This window comes from Mytilus californianus, unplaced genomic scaffold (assembly GCF_021869535.1).
Source record: "Mytilus californianus isolate M0D057914Y unplaced genomic scaffold, xbMytCali1.0.p SCAF_10, whole genome shotgun sequence".
NCBI lineage: Eukaryota > Metazoa > Mollusca > Bivalvia > Mytilida > Mytilidae > Mytilus > Mytilus californianus.
Genome location: NW_026262582.1, coordinates 68,073,478 through 68,088,276, shown reverse-complemented (window position 1 = coordinate 68,088,276; position 14,799 = coordinate 68,073,478). Strand labels below are relative to the sequence as shown.

The 14,799-nt window shown below is 30.8% G+C and overlaps 1 protein-coding gene across 4 annotated transcripts in view; it reads right to left on the bottom strand.

The window, feature by feature from the left end:
• Nucleotides 1-14,799, bottom strand: part of LOC127718404 (anion exchange protein 2-like) — a 136,810-nt gene that overhangs the window by 88,027 nt on the left and 33,984 nt on the right. For 2 of the 4 annotated variants that reach the window (XM_052224410.1, XM_052224409.1), the window contains exon 2: nt 10,512-10,631. The gene's annotated coding sequence lies outside the window, so the exon portion shown is untranslated. Of the gene's footprint in view, nt 1-485; nt 569-10,511; nt 10,632-14,175; nt 14,227-14,799 lie in introns of those variants that run through there. The other 2 variants (XM_052224408.1, XM_052224411.1) reach the window with 2 other exon arrangements.

Sequence of the window (14,799 nt, the reverse complement as noted above, 5' to 3'; positions counted from 1 at the left end):
CTTTGAGATCAAGAACAACAATTCTGACTTTGAGGTCAAAAACAACGATTCAAGCACTAGCTGTTCCATTGATTTGGTGACGAGGGTGTAACAAAGTGTATAGAACTTCAAATAGAGGTATGGATTTCGATTCCCTTTTCTTTCGAAATTTTATAAAAAAAAATGATGAAAATTAGGCTGGAATTTATCCTTGATTTTTATTTTGGAACCCCTTAGATGCCCAAAAATTCTGGATCTGTGTCTGGGATTGAGTCATGGTTAAAACCACCACACCCCTCCTTTTCCATAATATCAATCATGGTAAAGATAAATTTTAAATAGTAGCAAAGAAATTATTTTATAAGATTAAATGAATTTTCCAAAAAATCAGTGTTTTCTTATGATAGGGGGGGGGGGACACCAAAATAATTCTTTTCTGAGAAATTTTTACACCATAAAAATTCACATGTAAAATGGCAAAATTTTATAGTATATAAAATACAAACCTGATATATATTTTGAAGGTAAATTCCTCGAAATACAAACAAAATATAAGCTAATACAAGTACACGATCAACAGCATAAAGTGTGTATGTTATTGTATCACATTATTCATTCTGACTCATTTTACATGTATGAGGAGAGAATGTTATTACCCATGTGACAAAATATTTCTATTTTTGATGCCAAATAATTTCCCCACGTTCTATTTATAGACCTTACATTCAGCTTTAGGAAATAGATATAGACCAATCCCCCTGTCAAACAAAATTCCATTCCCAGTATTAAAAACATCTATGAAATATTTTTTAGATCTGTACAAAATGTTCCTTTATAGTTATTATAAAAGTCATCAGTGCTAATAAGGCAACAACTATTCATCTTTACTTATTTTTGGGAGGGGCGATGATTTTTATTTAAATGAATTATTCTACATTCTTGAAGAAATAAAAAAAAAATAGTTTCTGAAGGGAAAGTGAAAAAATAGTTTGTTTCAATTGAAATTAGGGAAAAATTAATTAAAAATTTCATGAAATCCCAATAATTAATATCATTTTATTCAACTGTTCAACATTCGCAATATCTAATGCCTGCAAAAATTTCTGAATTTACAATACTTTTCTACATCTACTGAAAATCTTAATATCTAATGGCAATTTTCACAATAATAAAATAAAAAAGCAAAATTTTTCAAATTTATAGTATTTTAAAGCTCCCTTAAAACTGTATCTATTTCTATCTAAAGGTCTGATTGTAAGATGTGAGTTCCTATTAAGGGCATAGACCTGAGACTGAGTTTAGACAGACAATTCTTTTAATCTGCATTAATGTGTTTGAAAAAGTCAGTTTCATCAATGCATTTGAAAGAATCAAGTGAAGCAGATTCAAATTGACCAGTGTTACTTTGAAGCTTACATTATAATAATTAAAATGTATAAAACAAAACATACCAGTGAGTTTTTATGAGTTAACAGTATGTCCCTTCATCTTAATATACCTCCTTAAATTCATAGTCAAGACTGTTACTTTGAAGCTTACATTATAATAATAAAAAATGTATAAAACAAAACATACCAGTGATTTTTATGAGTTAACAGTATGTCCCTTCATCTAAATATACCTCCTTAAATTCAAAGTCAAGACTGACTAGATGAGAACCAGCAATAGAATGTCTTTGGTTTTTCCTTTTGAATATTCATATCTCAAAACGTATACGACTTTTTCTAATATCTAACATGTTCTTATATTTAAGTACAGGATGAATTGAAGGACTTTTCAAGGTTTTTTTACAACTTTAAATTTGATACGTTTTGTATAATCATCCACCCTTTATTACTTTTTACATAAGATCGAAGCATCCTAAAAAGAAGTTTTCAAGGTCTTTACAAGGTTGTTTAACACGGAATTTAAAATTAGGTCATGGGAGCATGCGGATATAAAAACTCATCATGCAGGCTAAATTTTCTGTCATGTGATCTAAAATTATTCTACTTCAAACAGCGAGTATGAATGACAATATTGTCACTGACGTGACCCCTGGTCTATAACAGCATCGAATTCGTCCTAAATAGCTTCAAAAGGACATAAAAAAATGATGACAGCTCTTATTTTTGGACAGTATTACCATATATATAATTAAACGACTCTCAATTTACAACAGTATTTAGTCAGATTTTAATGTGATGATTGTATTAAAGAAAAAAAATCAAACTTGATGACCATTGCAAAAATAAAAAATTTTAATTTTAAATCCATCATTCTGACAGCCCTTATTTTTGGACAGGATAATCATAAAATTGAGAATGGAAATGGGGAATGTGTCAAAGAGACAACAACCCGACCATAGAACAGACAACAGCAGAAGGTCACCAACAGGTCTTCAATGCAGCGAGAAATTCCCGCACCCAGAGGCGTCCTTCAGCTGGCCCCTAAACAAATAATATATACTAGTTCAGTGATAATGAACGCCATACTAAAATCCAAATTGTACACAAGAAACTAAAATTAAAAATAATACAAGACTAACAAAGGCTAGCGGCTCCTGACTTGGGACAGGCGCAAAAATGCGGCGGGGTTAAACATGTTTATGAGATCTCAACCCTCCCCCTATACCTCTAGCCAATGTAGAAAAGTAAACGCATAACAATACACACATTAAAATTCAGTTCATGTATATATATAATTAAATGATTCTCAATTTACAACATTATATTCAAATTTGAATGTGATGATTTTTAAATAAATGAAAAAACATGCTGACCATTGCAATAATTAAAATTTTTCAATTTCAGACTATCTCCCTCATGGTGACATCCCTTATTTTTGGATAAGATACCATATCTATAATTAAATGACTCTAAATTTACAACAGTTTGTTCAGAATATAATGCAATGATTTTATTCATGAAAAAATATGATGACCATTGCAATAATTAAAATTTATATAATTAGGACTGTATCTTCCTCATTCTGACAGCCCTTATTTTTGAACAGGATTACCATTATATTATTAATAAACTCTTCATTCATACCAGGATTGAAAGACTCTAAATTTACATCAGTATCTTAAAAGTTTAATGTGACCATTTTATTAATGAAGAAAAAATCAAATTTGATGACCATTGCTTTAATTTAAATTTCAGATTTTAAATTTAGGAATGTATCTCACTCATGCATACATTTAATTAATGTAGCTCTGATTCCTTGTGCAAATTCAGCTATACCTTTGGTCTTTATTGGCTTAATATCAGCTACTCAACCTTTGAATTAGATTTTTGAACCTTCAAATACTTGTGCCTTGAGCAACCACTGAATTACAGGCATCTGACTTCGGACAGGCACATACAGTTAAACATATTTGTGGGTGCCTATCCCTCCCCCTAACCTGGGACAGTGGTGTAACATCACAACATATGAACAAACTATAATAAAGAGTTGCGCCAGGAGCGCATAATATGCCCGTTGTGTTCTCAAAGAATAAAGTTCAATAACTTCTCAATGTTATATCAGAAATTTTTAAAAAAATAAAGGGAGGGTTTTTAATAGACATAAACTGGTCAGTCACCAAAGTTTCACGAAAACTGCTCAAAGCACCTTAAAAAAGAGGGACGAAAGCTACCAGAGGGACAGTCAAACTCACAGATCGAAAACAAACGGACAACGCCATGGCCAAAATAAAAAGACAAACAGACAAATAATAGTACAGATGACACAACATAGAAAACTAAAGACTAAGCAACACAACCCCACCAAAAAGATGTTGTCTGAAAACTGGAAAATCACCCCTTTCTATGAATAGAATCCCATAACCCGGTAAAGTAAAATCTAAAATTTATAAAAATCGAAAGGGAGCTTACGTCAATAGATATAAACAATTCACCAAAGTTTCATGAAAACCGCTGAAAGCATTTTTGAGTTATTGTCCGAAAACTGGAAAATCCCCCTTTTTTAATGAATAAAACCCCATTACTCGGAAACATAAAATCTAAAATTTATAAAAAATCAAAAGGGAGCTCACATCAATAGATATAAACAATTCACCAAAGTTTCTTGCAAATTGGTGAAAATGTTTTTGAGTTATTGTCAGAAAACTGGAAATCCCCCTTTTTTAATGAATAAAACCCCCATAACTCGGAAACGTAAAATCTAAAATTTGTAAAAAACGAAAGAGAGCTCACATCAATAGATATAAACAGTTCACCAAATTTTCTTGCAAATTGGTGAAAGTGTTTTTGAGTTATTGTCAGAAAACTGGAAAATCCCCCTTTTTTAATGAATAAAACCCCCATAACTCAGAAACGTAAAATCTAAAATTTATAAAAAACGAAAGGGAGCTCACATCAATAAATATAAACAATTCACCATGGTTTCATGCAAATTGGTAAAGCGTTTTTGAGTTATTGTCCGACATGTGGACGAAGGACGGACAGACGTAAACCGGCGTATAAAAATGAGTTGAAAAGAGCTCAACTCATCAGATCGATACAAAGCAGAAAAATAAGTAACACAAACACAGACCAGAAGTGGCAGGGTATTTATACATCCCAACAACAAAAAAGACACAAAGTACAGATCTGAGAGTACTCACAGTTACTGACAGCTAGTTTAAAGCTTAAATAACAACTAAAAAAAATATTTTTTTTACTTTTGGTAGAGGTATATGATGTTTAGATATTTTATTATTTTTGCATTGCACATTTTTGTATAAATAATTAAATAAATAAATAAAAAAGTTGATTGTACATACATGTGCCAACACTAAATAAAATTTACTTACTTCTACTTAACTACTTCACTTGTTTCTATTTTAATGTCAGGATATTCTAATGTTTAAAAATCTGTCCAACTTATTTACCGAAATTAACATCAAATATTTCTGGAATTTAAAAATAGGAAATGCCACAAAAATTCCTTACCGAAAAATACATGCAACTTTGAAAGCATATTATTTGTTGACAAAATGTAAATAAAATATAATTTTATGAATTATTTTATTGCATGTCAGCTTAAACATTCATGCTAGGAGCAATAAAAAATATATTCTAAAATCCCCAAACCATTACTCACCGGTCAGACTTGCAGTGTGCATAGGTATTCAAAACAAATAAATTGTTGCACTTAATTGTATTTTTGTATTTTGTTTAATAACACGACATATCCTTGTCAAATGCAAATTTTATTTGTACTTCTTGACACAAAATATGCACAAAGTTGTTTTGAAAGTCCAATCAAAATCTGTGTGTTTTAGTCAAACATATCACTGCATTTCCATTTAATGACATTATTACACTTATTATAACCTTTTTGCAGAAAATTAATTAAAAATTCTGGATATTTTGACAAAAAGAAATCCTTGGTCCTTACTGGCGATGTCACTAAGAACTTATGCAATAAATTCCCTTTCCGATTTGGATTTTTACGCAAATAAACAAACAAAATTTATTGTATAATGTTTCGCTTTTATGTATAGCAATGATGAATTAGCAAAGGTCATGTGTACTTTAAGCAACATCCTCCAAGCACAATTTATTGGTATGAACTTAAGTCAAATAAATCAGGTAAAAAGATATATTGCATTAAACTGACACTTTGCCAAGATACCAGTTAACAAAACAAAGTTATTTTCGTTATTTTCCTAAAATCTATTTTTTACACTGATTGTAAATGCATTAAATCAAAAAAATAATCAATATGTGTTTAATTCATGTACTTGTATTATGAAATTCAGCATTTCTGTTAAATCAATAACCAGGAATATTCATGATAAATTTTTTACAATCATATATATGATGGTCTGGATGGGGGTGTCCTTTATTTCTGTATTCTTTAATGTTTTAGGCCATTTTTCTCTATTCTTTATACTTTTTGCCCATTTTTCTCTATTCTTTATATTTTTTGCCCATTATTCTCTATTCTTTATATTTTAGCATCTATTTATTCTCTATTCTTTATTTTATTGCTCCTTTTTTCTCTATTCTTTATATTTTTTCCCCATTATTCTCTATTCTGTAAACCCCCATCCATAACCTCATATATACTTTATTGCAAAAAGTAAAACCCTGACAATGGTTAAAATGCAAACATGACCTGTACATAAGAAACATACAACACATGAAAAAAGGTCTAAACAAGTCAAGTTAATAATATATACAATGTAAGTATATATAGATAATTGCCCAATGCGAACCTAATTTTCGCAACTCCATGGATTGCTACATGTAGCCCACAACATAAACCCAATTAATCTTTATTTGGATCTAAAATAGTTTTAAGTTTAGCGTTTTTGTCAATATGGTTAAAATTAGGACAATGGATTTATTTTTAATTGCATATATAAGGAGATTTCTAATGTTACTGGTGATTAGGCAATGAAGGAAACAGTGTTCCTCATCATCTAAAATATCATTCAGCATTTCTGTAAAAGACCAAACCAGGATATTGATGATATAATTTGGAGAGAAGCCTGGCTTTCTTTTCAAGATTTGTCTGATGAAGAAAAGATGATTTTTATGGCTTAATACATCAACACCATTACAAGTAAATAAATTGAAGTCCTACATTAAAAAAGTCATTAGAACTGAACTGTAACACTGTAACCCGAATAATTCAGTCGTTATATTCCGCTGATCTACGAAGGCTACATTAACGCCTGAACGTCTTCCTCGATAAAGACCGTCAACCGGAAAATTCACACCGCTATGCAATACAGGAATTTTTATTTAAGTTGGCAGCTAAAGAAGGAGGAGTTCCGGATGTTAATTGATGTTAAATGATGTAAACTGATGTTAATTGATGTTAATTAATTATTATCGGATTTGTGTTAATTGAACACACGTGATTGGTAAGACAATTACAAGACAGTTGCGCAGACTCATTATCCTGATCGCCACCGATTGGCTCTCTCTCACAGAGAGCAGGCGACGCGGCCAATGATCATAAGGAGTTCAAGCCCTCGTGTGGGAGAAAATCGGACACGAAGGGCTTGAATTATTCGAGTTAGTAACACTGGGGACTATTTACAGTAATCATGGTAATTAAGAGATTGTGTACATGTATGTGAATTTTCAGTTATACTGCATACTTATTTTGTACTTTGTCACAAACTTAATTGTTTGAAGTTATATAGCAATAAACATTTAAATTGATTACTTGAATATTAATACTTCTTTTCCTTAAGGACGTTCGCGCCTCTTGTTTTTGAATTTTTGCCAGATATTCAGAATCCTCTGGTTTTATCCATGTAATGCCATTCAAACATTTTGCCCGCAAACCCCTACTTTTCTTTTCATATTTTTATAACATATAGTTTAAAAAGCCATAGTTGAAAATCTTATCAAATCCTTGTTATTTTTTTCACAGTTTTTGAAAGAAAAAAGGTTCCAATGTTAAATGCATGAAAAATCTAGAGAGAATCATTTCCAGCCAAATGTTCAATGGCTTTTATCTTGGAAACAAACACACAGACCCTTCATTTTTTCTGCTTTTTTTAGTTCCTTTATTCATATATTTTCAATTTATTTTAGTCTTTTAAAAAGCTTGTTATTTTGAAACAGAGCAGTGAACATCCTTAAAATTGTTTTGAAAATAGATATTAATGACTTTCATTTAGATAAAAGTTAAGTGATATATAAAAAAAAAATTAAAGATTAACAGCATAAATGGTATACAGCTGTATTCATAATCAACATTATCTCAATTAAGGACCCTGCCTTTGGGTCTGCAATTTTCCCCAGAAGAGGCCGCCACTTGGATAAAGGCATAACTATACATACATGTTCATGTAACACCTTTTTAAACTTGATCTCTGCCAGAAAAAAAAAACGTGAAGCAAATTTTTCAGAAAAAAAAAATTACAACTAAAAAGTTATGACTTAAAAGTATTTATTTCTTGCAAGATTTTTTAAACAAGAATTAATCAACCAATCGTAACAATTTTGTAAAAATTGTGCCAAAGAAACTACATGCATATATAAACACTATTTCATCAGGATTGCCAGTTCAGTTCCACTGTTAATCAGACTAAATAGAACGTGAGGTAAAAACGTTAATTCAAAACTGACCTTTATTTGACCTTATATGAGAGATGACACTTGATTTGAGGTATTACTATAGCAGGACAATAAGAGGCTGACCTGAATAAGACAGGTTTTCCCCTAATAGCCGGTTTGACTGTATCTGGAACATGTGGAAGTACACCTACTAATTACAAGATTCTATTTTGTTTTTCTGAAGAACAGAATTCTTACATCAACATTTCAGCCAAAATAAACCAGATGTATCGAAATGAGGAAATCTTCATTCATGTAAGATGTAGAGGAAACAAAATAAAAACTTTTAATCTCATCCATTAAGAACCATCTTTTGATCTAATATAAACATTTCTAAGTTATTTTAAATAATACAATAATTACTGCAAATTACTGCAAATTACTTCAAGTTTCTTTCCATACAAATGATGAATGTTAATTTTTAACAGCTGATTATCACAGCTGATTTTAAACCCTGCTGAGTATTATATTGCAGTTGTGCAATTCTTTTTTGAATTCATTAAGCGCTATTAAAAAGTTAGGTGTAAATATGCAAACGTCATTTGCGAGAACAAATTAAGTATACATACAAAGGTATAGGTCCTGAAATAGGAGGCGACTGGGATGAAGGGCAGGAAATTTGGACAGACACTACAAAATATTAGAAGGGACAGATATTTAGCCTTACAACAGGCCACCTATGCAATCCTCAAAGAGTTGTTGCAAGGGGGCTTAACAGAGTGTATATATAAGCACTTTATATATATCTACATGATGCAATAATATCACTTCTTTTTATACATGTTATTACACTCTGAAAATATCACATTATGAATTTGGTGGAAGATTTACCTTCAGGAAGGTCTGGAGGGAGGGGATTTTTCATTTCTGTACTCTTTAATTTTTCAGCCAATTTTTCTATTTTTTAATATTCTTTGCCGAATATTCTACATTCTTTATATTTTAGCACCCCATTATTCTCTATTCTTTATTTTTTGGTCAGTTTTTCTCTTATTCTTGATATTTTTCGCCCAATATTCTCTATTCTGTAAGTCCCTAGCCGATGATCCAGAATTTAGAAATGCTCAAACCAAAAAAATTGAAAGCCAAAATGCAAGGATGTATAGATACTTCAGTACTTGATTTGATTTTGATTTTTGGTGTTTTAACGCCACTTTTAAGCACCACTTTTGAGCTATTTCGTGGCGGCCAGGTTTTATTGGTGGAGGAAGCTGGAGTGCCCGGAGAAAACCACTGACCTTCGATAGGAAAACTGACAATCCTAGTCAATTAAGATTGGAGTCGAGTGAACCCACACGAGGGGGGTTCTAACTCACAACCTCAGTGTTGACTGGCTAGTGATTACAGTAGTAACTACTTAGACCACCTGGCCACTGAGGGCCCCCTTAAGTACTTGAAGAGCTAAATGACCAAAAGGGACCTAAAATGAATAGCCAAATCGGTCTAAGGTCAATTTTGCCCTAACGAGTTGGGACCTTAGTTTCAAAATAATTTCTGAGTTACAGAGAATTTAAGAAAGGTATGTTACTAAACATCTTAGTACTGAAGCACTGACTACAAAGCAATTCATATCAGTAAATGACCTCCAAACATAATTTATGAATGTCCTACTGTCAACTAACCTCCAAATTCACTTAGAGATAAATCGTAATTTTGATCCTTTTTATCTCAAGTTTGAAATCATATTCAATTTGGATGTAATTGAAATTCCCAAGTTAAAAAGTCCCCATTAAGTTGCCTCTGTTCAGAATTCATCTCCGTAAAGGCGTGGTAAAATTAAAAATCAAATTAAAGAAGGCTTATCTCAAGACTTCCACGTCTTCTACAATGTATAATTTTGAAAATATTTTTTTAGGCTTAAATAATGGCTAAAACAATTTTCATATCCGTTAAAATTCAAACCCAAATCACATGCATTGTTTCTACGACCTTCAAAACTTGAGGTCATAACAAATTGTATTCAAAATGAAACGTAAGAGTCAATACCATTTTCTTTAAATAATAGTGAATCCAACTAGCTATATATAGCCATACAAATTTCTAAAACTTTTCAATCTTTATAGGTCTTAAAAATTTTTTTAAAAGATTTTGGGATATATATATATATATGCAAGTATTTTGATAACGTTTCTAGTTACAGTAACTTCAACATAACACTTACATGTTGAAGTTATTTCCATGAGGACATATAATGTTAATAGTGAAAGATTTTTAAAATTTTGAGATTTTGACGATACATGTACATGTACATCAAAAGAAACAAATTGACATTCCAACAATGTACACTACAATAAGCTCAGACGCCTTGCCATTGTTTAATTACCTAAAACTTGAGACGGAACTACAAAAAAAATGTGGAGGTCTGAAATTGAATTTGCTTTTAATTATTTTAATCATGTTAATAAAGCAAATTTTGCAGACAAAAACATTCAAATTCTAGTGAAATATATATATATTCACATTTAAAGTTGTATATATATATACCTTTGAACTTTTTCTGCTTTAGTTGGCCTCTTTTATTTATCTTCTAGATATTTTGCTTGTTAAGATTATATCCTTTGTTTAAATCTGCTGAGCAGTAACTGTCATCCAAAAGTCACACTTCTGAAAATATATAAAATCAGAATTGGAATGACAACTGTTATAAACTTCAATGTATTTGTATATATATTAAAAAATCCAAAAAAATCAATGACCATATATACATACATATGTCCTTACTAGCAACTTTTGGGGAAATCTTCAAAACAACCTGAATGAAACAATATGCTGTTTCAGAATCTACTACAGGATAATTAATTTGTAATTCATTGTGCATACCCCAAAAATAAAAAATTACATCATATCATTGGTTGAATTTCTGCTGTAAAGAATGTTGTTAGCCAATCATAACATTTTGGTGAACACTTTTTGAAAATATTACCCATAATGCATTAGATTCTGAAACTGCTTTTTGTCACAGATCTCTAATAAACATTGCTGTCAAATAAAGGCAATACTATCACTTGAACGCCCTTTTTTCATATTCAGCATATGCACAGTATCCATGCTTATTGAATATTCATGCATGGTTGTCAGACTTATTCATCTTTTTTAAGACTACAAGGTTTACTGTCAGCATTTAAACCCGAAAAAAACCCACCAACTATAGTCATTTTTACTTTTAAATACATGTACCGGTACACTGTAATTCAACCTTCTACAGCACAGTCTTACCTGCGAACCAGGTAATCAAGTAACCCAATTTTAAACCAATCAGAATTCACTTCAAAACTTTGTAAATATTACACGAAGATTGAGTCTTCTTATTACGTAAAACTACCAGCAAACTACTAGAAAAGTCGTACCTGTTAAGCACAGAATCAAATAACCTAATTAAAGACCAATCAGAAATTACTTCTGTTGGCTGTTCCAAATCTTATATTAAACTCCCACTTTTTTTTCAGGTGGTGAATATAGGGTTTTATCACAGAAGATACCATATGCTTTAAACCAATGAGAAAATAGAAATTTTTTAGTCATATAATAATAATATTTAGAACCTGTATCTTGTTACCTCCAAATTTTAGAACAGTCTTACCTGTTAATCAGAACATCAAATAACCATATAAACAAATTCACTACTATATTTTGTAAATATGACACGAAGATTTCGAGTCTTCTTGTTAAATCAATCCTTCTAGAATTAGTCCTTACTGTTAAACAGAGCATCAAACATGTATATAACGGTATAGACAAATTCACTACTGCATTTCGTAGATATGGCACATAGAATAAAATCTTCTTGTTATGTCAAACTTATAGATCTATTCGTAACTGTTCAACAGAAAAACAAATTACCACAAAAACAAATTCACTACTATACTTTGTAAATATATTATGACACTAAGATTTCGAGTCTTCTAGATCTTGTTACGTCAAACTTTCATAGAACAAATATTGTCTTCCAATCCTATTGCCTTTTAAATCATCTGATTTGGAAATTGAAATTGACCCAAATGACCTTGTCGAACATGATAAAAGTAACCTTATGATAAATACACTTATGAAAAGTTGTTTGTATGTTGGACAATATTTACAGAAGATTTTAATTCAAAATTCCTCGTAAACAACTGATAAAACGGTGTCCTCAATTTTAAAGGATTATCTCTTCGAATGTTTCCTTTTATTTACATCTGCACATTATTTATTTGCAATATATTATATACAGACTAACAGGTAGCAATTCAAATGAAAATTACAAAAAAATCTCCCCGTCATTATTAAGTCTGCCAATGTTGTTTATCATGTTTCCTTTATTTACATGTACATGTTATTTTATCCCAATAAAATATATGAAGTAAATTAAATGAAATTTACATAATTTTTACATCTATAGTCTCCCAGGCCTTTTTAACAATGTCACATTGTGTTGTCGCAGTTACAATTTTTCACCATGCAATCACGCCAATGATGATATATGATCAGCACAGTATTTATTTACAATATAATCATTGATAATATAGTAAGAGAGGTTCCGAAGGTTTTTTGGACCTCAGTGGTCTTTTGGTCCAGTAATTGTTCATGCATTACTGGTCCAGTCAGTGTTTTTAGCAGTCTTTTACGATATGATTATTACAAAATTCTTACATCTACACTGGTCATTTGGTCCAATAATTGATGACATTTCACTGGACCAAACCATCTATTACTGGACATTGCCACATGTCTGATGGACCTTGGGAATGACTGTAGTAATCCAAAGAAAATTCATGTGATTTTTACAAAAAAAAACTCCCAGCCCTTTTTCTTACATGTATGTGACTAATGCATTGTTGCAGGGTTATCATTTCACCATAGTGATATTACATGTATTTCACCAAAGTGCTATTATTTCACCATAGTGTTATTTTTTCACTATAGTGCCATTAATTTCACCAGTGTGTTATTATTTCACCAGTATGTTATTATTTCACCAGTATGTTATTATTTCACCAGTGTGTTATTATTTCACCAGTGTGTTATTATTTCACCATAGTGCTATTAATTTCACCATAGTGCTATTATTTCACCATAGTGCTATTAATTTCACCAGTGTGTTATTATTTCACCAGTAATGTATGTTATAATTATTTCAACATAGTGCTATCGCATTTAACTAAAATGTTGTACATTTTTAACCAATCATACACACATATATTTGAATTTCAGAGATGATGCAATTCATACCATCATAATCAGTCATGTCAGTTCTGACTGGCAAATTTTAACAAGGACCAACATACATATGTAAATCTGGAGTGTTTTATAATAAATGAGCGACGTAGGATAGAAATCGACCTTATTCAAAAGAATATCAATGCATCTGTTAACTTATTTACGGTGGGGTTTGTGTTGCTCAGTCTTTAGTTTTCTATGTTGTGTTTTGTGTACTGTTGTTTGTCTGTTGGTCTTTTTTTAGCCATGGCGTTGTCAGTTTATTTTTAACTTATGAGTTTGAATGTCCCTTTGGTATCTTTCGTCTCTCTTTTATTTCAGCTTGAAAAAATCTATATACAAAGTCTGTAACTGTTTGAAAATTGCGTTGATATATTTGCCTACAAAACAGACCATAATTCAACTTTTATTTGTATTTGAATATTCAAAAATCAATCAAAGTCTTATACATGTACATAGATATAAGAAGATGTGGTATAATGAGTGCCAATGAGACAACTCTCCATCCACGTCAAAATTTATAAAAGTAAACCATTGTAGGTCAAAGTACGGTCTTCAAGACGAAGCATTGGCTCACACCGAACAGTAAGCTATTAAGGGCCCCAAAAATTACTAGTGTAAAACCATTCAAACAGGAAAACCAACGGTCTAATCTATATATAAAAAAAGAGAAACACTTATGAACCACATCAACAAACGACAACTACTGAACATCAGATTCCTGTATACTTGAATAAGGTCAATTTCTATCCGACGCAGCTCAAACGTTTACTACAGAAAATGAATGTAACCCACAAGGGCTGACAAACTAAAAATAGATTTCAACAACTAGGGAATTTTATGTTTTTAACATAATTTGTTTCGAAATCTTAAACCAGCGAAGATAGAAAAAATCAAGATTTATATAGTCTACATAATGTACATGTACATTGTTTTTAAACATAAGACTTACAGAACTTCTTTTTCTCAGTATATCAGTAAATGTATGTGTTACGTCAATTACAAAACTTTAAATGTAAATTTTCAAAAGATGCGGAAGTACTATTTTCATAATTTTTTGGTTGAGTAAGCATTGCACCTTACGGTAAATAATTCCTTTGATATGATAATCTATTTATTGATATGTTTAGAAGTAAAGTTTTATTTTTTAAATCTAAACACAAAAATATATGTAGCTAAACATTTGTACTTAGCATATATTTATGTATTATACACCTTTTGTTGATTTATTTGTAGGTGCATGCAAAATATTGCTTTTGAGAAAATAATGGACCATGTGACATATTGTCCACAGATTTATTTAGATTACTTGACCATGTCCACAGATCTAATCAAATTACTTGACCATGCCTACAGATCTTTTTAAATCACTTGACCATGTCCACAGATCTATATTAATTACTTGACCATGTCCACAGATCTATTTAAATTACTTGACTTTGTCCACAGATCTATATAAATTACTTGACCATAGATTACTTCATGACCATATCAACAGATCTATTCAAATATTTCTGTAAAATTGTGCAACCCTATCTCTAGGTATGGAACAATATAGATAGATCTCTTTTTTATT